Genomic DNA, 7,725 nt, shown 5'->3' with positions numbered 1-7,725 from the left:
AAGGGCTCCTTAAAACTTGATTGACAAGAAAATATAATATAAATTAACTCCTAATTGATACCTAACCATAATAGGAATCAAATTTGACCTAAAAAGCATTAAATGCACCCAAAAATAAGGAAATAAATGCCCTAAACCTAAAATAACGAAAATTACATAAAAATACCAAATATAAAATATTACAGAAATTAATTAGAATATTTTGTCCTACATCAGACCCCTCCACTTGAAACAAACTCGTCCTCGAGTTCATCTTTGAAATCTGAAATCTTCCGCTCCAAATAAACAAATACTTCGAATGCTTTAATAACTTGATTAGGCTCTGAAACTTGAATTCGTCATAAAATGTTGCATAAAATTTCTTCTCATCTACTTTCAATTTATTTGCAACATCAATCAAAAATGGGTTGATAAAGAAATTAAAATTTTCTACTCCAAGAAAATCAACATATTGTGTAGTCGTCTTCAATAAATCAATCGGAACCTGGGGGTTGTGGGTAATGGACTCGTCCTCACCTTTGAACTCAATTGAATCTTCCACAACGTTCTCAATAATTACCATTCTTCATTCCTGTCATTATTCACACGTTTCTTTGACCTCTTCTTCAAATTTTTGACAAGTGGTATTTTCAATCTTCAATTCAATAACTGGTAGCAAATCTTGATCTTTTTTAACCACTTCAAAATTTTCTTTAGAAATAGGCTGCTTCTTCTCAACCCTCAAACCCTTTCCTTTACTTGACACATGGACTTGGCTGTTAAAATTTTGGTTTCGAATATATTGCTTTTCATATGAATACACAGATTTATAATCAACACTTGTATAATCTAGTATATCATAATAGTCATTAGGAAACCATAAATCAATTAATACCTTTTTCATTCTTTGCCAAGAGCAGATTGGATGCTTACCTCGTCGCTTTCTATCAATTTGAATGTCTTCCCACCATTCTTCTGCTTCATTGTCTAATTTATTAGATGCAAGCCTCACCTTTTCTTCATCACAAATCTTCCAAAAATTAAAATATTCTTCTAAATCAAGAAGCCAGTCAATAAAATCCATCTTACACATATCTCCGTCAAAGAATGAAATTTTCTTATAGTTAGGAGTGCGTCTTTGAATATATTGAACATTGTTGTTGTGAGATGATTTCCTAGCAAGAAGAGTAGCAATCTTTTGCTGGATTTCACCCATAATTTTCTGACTCTTTTCATGAAATTGTTGCTCATAACGAGCCTCTTCACGAAACTTGAGGAACTCCGCCCTAGTGAGGACTGGGTTGTTGACGTCGTCACTGCCGTCATTGTGGTGGTGGTTACCGTCTCGCCGGTTAGCCATCAGACCAGGGTAAGTCAAGGCTCTGATACCAACTGATGTCGCGGAAGCTTGAAGAGAAGCACACACGATGCTCTCTTGATGAAACAGAAACTAAACTGTTAGTTTCTGGTAGTAAACCTCGAATCCACGAGGGGTTTCCCTGAATCACAAGGAGATAAAACTGGAATCCACCAGAAAAGAAAATTGACAAAATGTCTGTGTTTATTGATAATAGTCTATTCAAAAAACGTTTACAGACTTTAGGGCCTATTTAAGGGCTCCTTAAAACTTGATTGACAAGAAAATATAATCTAAATTAACTCCTAAACCATCTCATTGCCACTAGGCCCAGGCTAGACGGGAAAACCTTGCACATTAAGGCTTCATCCCTGGCATGAATAGCCATTCTCTGGCTGTAATGGCTAACATGTTCCACTGGGTCTGTTCGACCATTATAAATGGTGAACACAGGCTGGTGGAATCGCCGAGGAAGACTAGTGTCTTCAATATGTCGCGTGAAAGGCGACTTAGAGACCTGATTCAAAGCCTTGTTCAAGGCATCATTCCCTTGACCCTGGCGAGTCGGGCTCTTATTTCTTCGCCCACGGTGGTACTCTTCCTTACATGAAAAAGATTCGCTGGGTGGAGTTCTCGACCTCTGCCTGTAACTAGTGTCATCCGACTCCTCAGAGGAGTGCTTAGAGTTATGAGCCTTACGCCTTCGTCGTTCATATCGCAATTCCCTCTTCAACTTGTTAATCTCATGCTGCAAATTTCCTCCGCTCTTTACAGGGGAAGCATGGCCTTTCCCCCGAGAGCGGCTTCTATCTGTATGGGTCGTTCGGGTACTCCCCTCATGATCCCCCCTGTGTTCGTGGTCTACCAGCGGATTACTGTGCTGAGAGCCCCTAGATTCTGCCTGGTGCTGATTAGGATCTGCCTGTTGCGGGCCCGTCAACGATTGTTGCGGTACTCCCTCTTCCATCGTGAGTATCACACCTGCCCTTCCTTCTCAACAGATCAAGTTCTTCCCACAGACGGCGCCAATTGTAGGGACTCAGTTTAGATTTGACCCTGAGTGTGAATGAGTTTTCAGCCCAACAAGCCCAAACAATAAATTTCTAGAGCATGGGTCCAAGAACTAGTGCTGTATGACCGGAAAGGTTACACTCATCAAGTAACAAGGGATACTTTAGGTTCATTCTTTTAGAAAAACTCTCCTCGGCCTTCTCTCAGTCCGTCCCTCTTTTCTTTTTTCTTCTTTCTTCTAAAAAGACTTTTTTTTCACTATTTCATTCGTTTCTCTATTATATACTCCGTTCTCCCCTCCGTTTCCATTATACACGTGTAGTTCTTATCGTGGGAGCTCCTTTCTGTCCCATCCAGCACCTACCGGAACGTTCTGCTCAGTAGCCATAAAGCTGCTTAGTCACTGTTCTGGTATCACCTCCACATTAATGCGGCCAGATGGTTAGCTGGAAAGCATTTAATGTTTAGGTGATGGCCTTGGAAGATATTTGATACCTTCCCCGACTCCCCCTTAAGTCTATACCCAATTTCCAGTTTAGATACAACTTTGTGGAATCTCCTCAATAAAACGAAAGTTACATTCACCTCAGACTTTGGCGTCCTCGGACGTACGTTATGCCGCTGTATACAATATCCACTCCTTTCTCCTATATTATCCATTTAATAATAATAAAACTTTTATAGGCTATCCTCGGATAACTACGCGTCCTCGGATTGGGCCGTTGGGCCCCGAGCCCACTTCTGAGGATTATTATATCTTTTTAACCAATAGGCCCCACATTTTTTTTTTCAAAGGTCGAGGTTAAATAATAGAAGGATGGATGATTTGTTTATATTAATGCAAATCACATATATCCATGCTATGGTTACACATATCAGTTGCACTATATTTTCATTGAGAAATGTTACACTATATTTTCACAATAAATTTTAAGTGACAGGTTGTTATTAGTTGATATTCGTGAGTAAAAAAATAATTTAAGTGGTAGTTTCAAATTAGAACTAGTAACAACTTACCATATAAGATTTTGTTGTGAAAATATTGCGAAAAAATGTTATAGACACAACACTTCTCATTAAAAAACATATATAATTATTAATGTTGTTTGGAATTTGTAAAATATATAATTTGTTATTCACATAAACTTTACCTAACGTGTTGATGAGAATGTGCCATGTTCCTCTCAAACCAATTCTCCCAAAACATAGTAGTAGGAAATTAAAATGCCGATAGAAATACCCATTCTCAGTGGACACATGAACGTACTCCATCTTCAATGGCATACTAGATAAGCATCCTATTGGTTTATTGAACAAGGAGTGTTCTATTTGTTTCTTATACCTTGTCCTATATCCGGATTCTACGAACCTGAGTATATTATGCTTGGAAAGTTAACTATGTAATTTCATTTGCAGTTTTAGTATTTTCAGCCAATAATAAGTAGTATTTTCCACTTGCTTCCCATTCTCATTAATATATTTTTCTTCAAAGTTATAGCTCAAATAATATATGTTTGATTTGGTTATATCAACGCAAATCACATCTGCAAGAAGTAGGTACCATACATGTAATTTCAAAATCATATTAACTTAGTCAAGAATTCAATTATATTTTGCAAGTTGGCCTATGATTGTAAAGATTAAGTTATAAAATTTGGAGTTAATTTGATCTGACCCGTATGTTTATATACGATACAAAAGATAGTCTTTATTGGTTTTTGATGGGTCGATTAGTTCTATATGACCCATATATTTTTTTCATATTTAAAAAAAAAATTGAAAATACTCTTTAACCCTTTTTTTTCATATTTTCTTTTTGTACAAAAATTTCCTAACCTCTTATATATATATATATATATATATTTAAAAATTACAAAAACTTTCCCCTCCTAGAAAAGTTTCCTTCCCTTCCCTCAAATTCTATATAGAAGCTCCTAGATAGAAATCTCTTAGAGAAAAACTTATTCGTAATATTATTCATAAATTTGTGATGGGCTAAAAGTAATTTGTGCACAAGCTCGAGCTTAAAAAAATTTAGACAAAAAAATAAATCAAGTTTTTTTTGTTTGATAATGAGCTTGAGCTCTACTAGTGTTTAAAATAAAATGAATAAACAACGCTGTCTTTTAATACCGAGGCTCGATTATAGACCCAATGGCAGCTCCATGTTTAACTTAGGGAGGTCACAAGACCACCTTGACTAGCAAAAAATATTTGCATATACTTGCAAAATAAAATTATAATGGATTTTACTAACGTGTGCCCTTAGGGCACACAATAGTATACCATTTTTGGAAAAAAAATTATCGAAAGTTGAAGAAATTTTGACAGCTTTTTCAATTTTCGATAAAAAAATTTTCAAAAATAAATTTGTTAATGTATGCCCTAAGGGCATATATTAACGGGACCCAATTATAATAAACAAACCTATTTTGATCGCCCTAATAAAAATGTTGAATACCATGACTTGAAAATCACAAGAATTTGGTTCAACAAAAATAAGAGTAATGTTACAGCTATAACATTTTCACAATAATTTTGTAATAAATCTTATGTGATAAGTTGTTACTGATTCTAATTTGAGTCCAATACTGACATTATTTTTTTACTCACCAATAAAACCTTATTGCATAAGATTTTTTGTGAAACTTTTTTGTAAATGTAGCATTACTCCGAACATTGTTTTGGCCCTCCAAACATACTTCTTAATAAAAATTAGCCCAAATAACAATAAAAATATCCTAAACAAAAACAAGATCCTAGACCAAATAACAACAAATGAACAAATTATCCAACAAAAAGCCTATTCAAAAACAAAAAATAAAAATAAAAATCCGTATTCATTCAAATTTGTAACTCGTTCAACTTATTATATAAAACTAGTATGTAACATCGTTCTACCGCACATGGCTGGTTAATTGTAATGATGCTATTGACCAATTTTTTTTTTTTTTTGGGTTTATCACACGGATGATATAATGAAATCAAACAATGAAAAATATATATTGCATTTTATTATTTAAGTAATGCTATTGGTCTTTTTTTTTTTTTCGGTTTATCATACATAGGATAGCATTAGATAAAACAATGAATAAAAAAAAAGAATATTGCATTTTATTATTTAAAATATATAAAGGGACATTAAAAAATAAAAACTGATCATTGAGCTTGGAATCTTCTTGGAGGCGCCAATAAAGCGCTAATGTATGAGAGTGTGAAGTAAGGAAGAGTGTGATTGAACATTGTGTTTGAACTCGGCCTTGCTCTGAGAAATCTATAAGGAGGAGGAGAGGGTAGTGTGTGGATCTAGTTGGTAGAGGTTGAGAGAGGAGGAGACATGAGATGACGATATGGAATTAAGAGGAGATGATGTTTTACTTTTATAGTCTTTCTCGTTAGACTCTTTGGTTCTGATTGTGAGATTAGAAGAGTTCCAAACTCTATTGAGATCACCCATAAAAGTGTGCAGGTGAGATGTTCTTGCTTAGGCCGATGAGTATTATTATTGTGGTTTTCTTGATTTCTGTGTTAAATGTTAATGCATCATTTATTTTGGCACAAAAATTAGAAAATTTAGATAAGATACATGACACAAAATTGGATTCCAATTTATAATCTTCATAAAAGTATGCAGGTAAGATGTTCTTGCTTAGGCTAATGAGCATTATCATTGTGGTTTTCTTGACTTTCGTGTTAAATGTTAATACATCATTTACTTGGGCACAAAAATTAGAAAATTTAAATAAAATAATGACACAATATTGGAGTTAAATTTATAAACTAATTAGATTTTTTTTTTTGAGTTTTGGTTAAGACAAGTGGCGCAAAATTGAGAATCCAACTGAAATCTAATTGGATTTTCTTTCTGCTTCACCTATTATTATATATATGGAATAGTGTCAAATTTCATTTTTCCTTAAAAAACAGTTCAAGAAAAATATTGTGGTCGTATGTTCTCCTTGGCAATGCTTGTAATTATGCCCTCTTTGGCTTTGCAGTCGCAACAATTTTACTTTTCTTAGTGTGGCTCGCAATTGTAACAAATATCATCTCTCTCTCTCTCTCTCTCTCTCTCTCTCTCTCTCTCTCTCTCTCCATTTTTCTCTTTTCTATTATCATTTAAACTATCTCTCATTTTATTATTCTTCTCTCAACATTTTTAGTTTTCACTTTATCTTTTATTATTCTTTTTTTTTCTTTTTCTCTTTATTAGTACAAAAAAATTATAATAATTCATGTATTTTTGTGTGTGTATATGTTTCTTTTTTTGTTAAAGATGATATATTCAATTTATCTCTTTGTTAAATTTTGTATAATTTAAATTTGTTAGTAGCTATTCTAAAAAAAATTCCAAAAACCACCAAATACATTCCTAAGTACGTTAACAGAGAAAATCTATTACACTACTACCTTATTTAGATTCAATATTCGTAGATGAGGGCTGAATGAACACTCCTCCTAAGTCATTAACATGTTAACACTACCGCCTTCGACCCAAATAACAGTCTCCTCCGTCATTTGCCAAAATCAAAGGGTACTTAAACATAATCCTACTGGTCTCCATGAAATAACAGAAAATAAAGTAATAAACACGGTTGGATGATGGATGAACGGGTCGGGTCGGGCTTAAACTCAATGATCTCGATTCATTATATCCTCAATTGTTTACAAAAACATTTCCCCCCAACTTGGAAAGCTATTTATTTTCCTTCCCTCTCATTCTTTCTTTCTATAGAAGCTCTGTGAGGAAAACTTTTTCACAACATTATTCTTATTTTTTTCCCTCTCAAACGCATTTCTCCCAACACAAATTAGTAGCAGGAAAATGCCAATAGAAATGCCCAAAGGGCTACCATTCTCAGTGGACACATGGACTTCTTCTTCAAAGAGAAAGAGGCACCACTTTTTAACTCATGCCCACAAAGACCACTCCTTTGGCATCTCTTCCCAATGCTCTTTCCCTATCTACTCAACCCTTCTCACCAAGACTCTGGTCCTTCAACACTACCCCCAGGTTTGTCTCTGCTTTCAGGGTTTTTTTTTTTTTTTTTTTTTTTTTTTTTTTTTTTTTNCCTCTATAGTTCCAACTTAAAATCCTCATGGGTTTTAGGGAAGTTGATTGGGGCCAACTTCCCATTGCCCATTTGGATGTACAAGGTATAAAACACAACAACACTTTTCATTTTGATTCAAGCATAATCTGAGTAATCTAGAAGGATATCAGGATCACCTTCCTTTGAACAGAATCCACATAAAAGCCTTTGTCTGATGTTTCTCCTTAGTTTTCCAAATTCTACCCTAAACCTCTTCCTTGTTGCCTCAGTAATGCCATGGTTGCCAGTATTAGATTCCCACTATTCTCTATCTTGTTGGCTCGA

This window comes from Quercus suber, unplaced genomic scaffold, assembly GCF_002906115.3.
Source record: "Quercus suber isolate HL8 unplaced genomic scaffold, Cork oak 2.0 scaffold_192, whole genome shotgun sequence".
Lineage (NCBI taxonomy): Eukaryota > Viridiplantae > Streptophyta > Magnoliopsida > Fagales > Fagaceae > Quercus > Quercus suber.
This window is presented reverse-complemented; position numbering follows the sequence as displayed.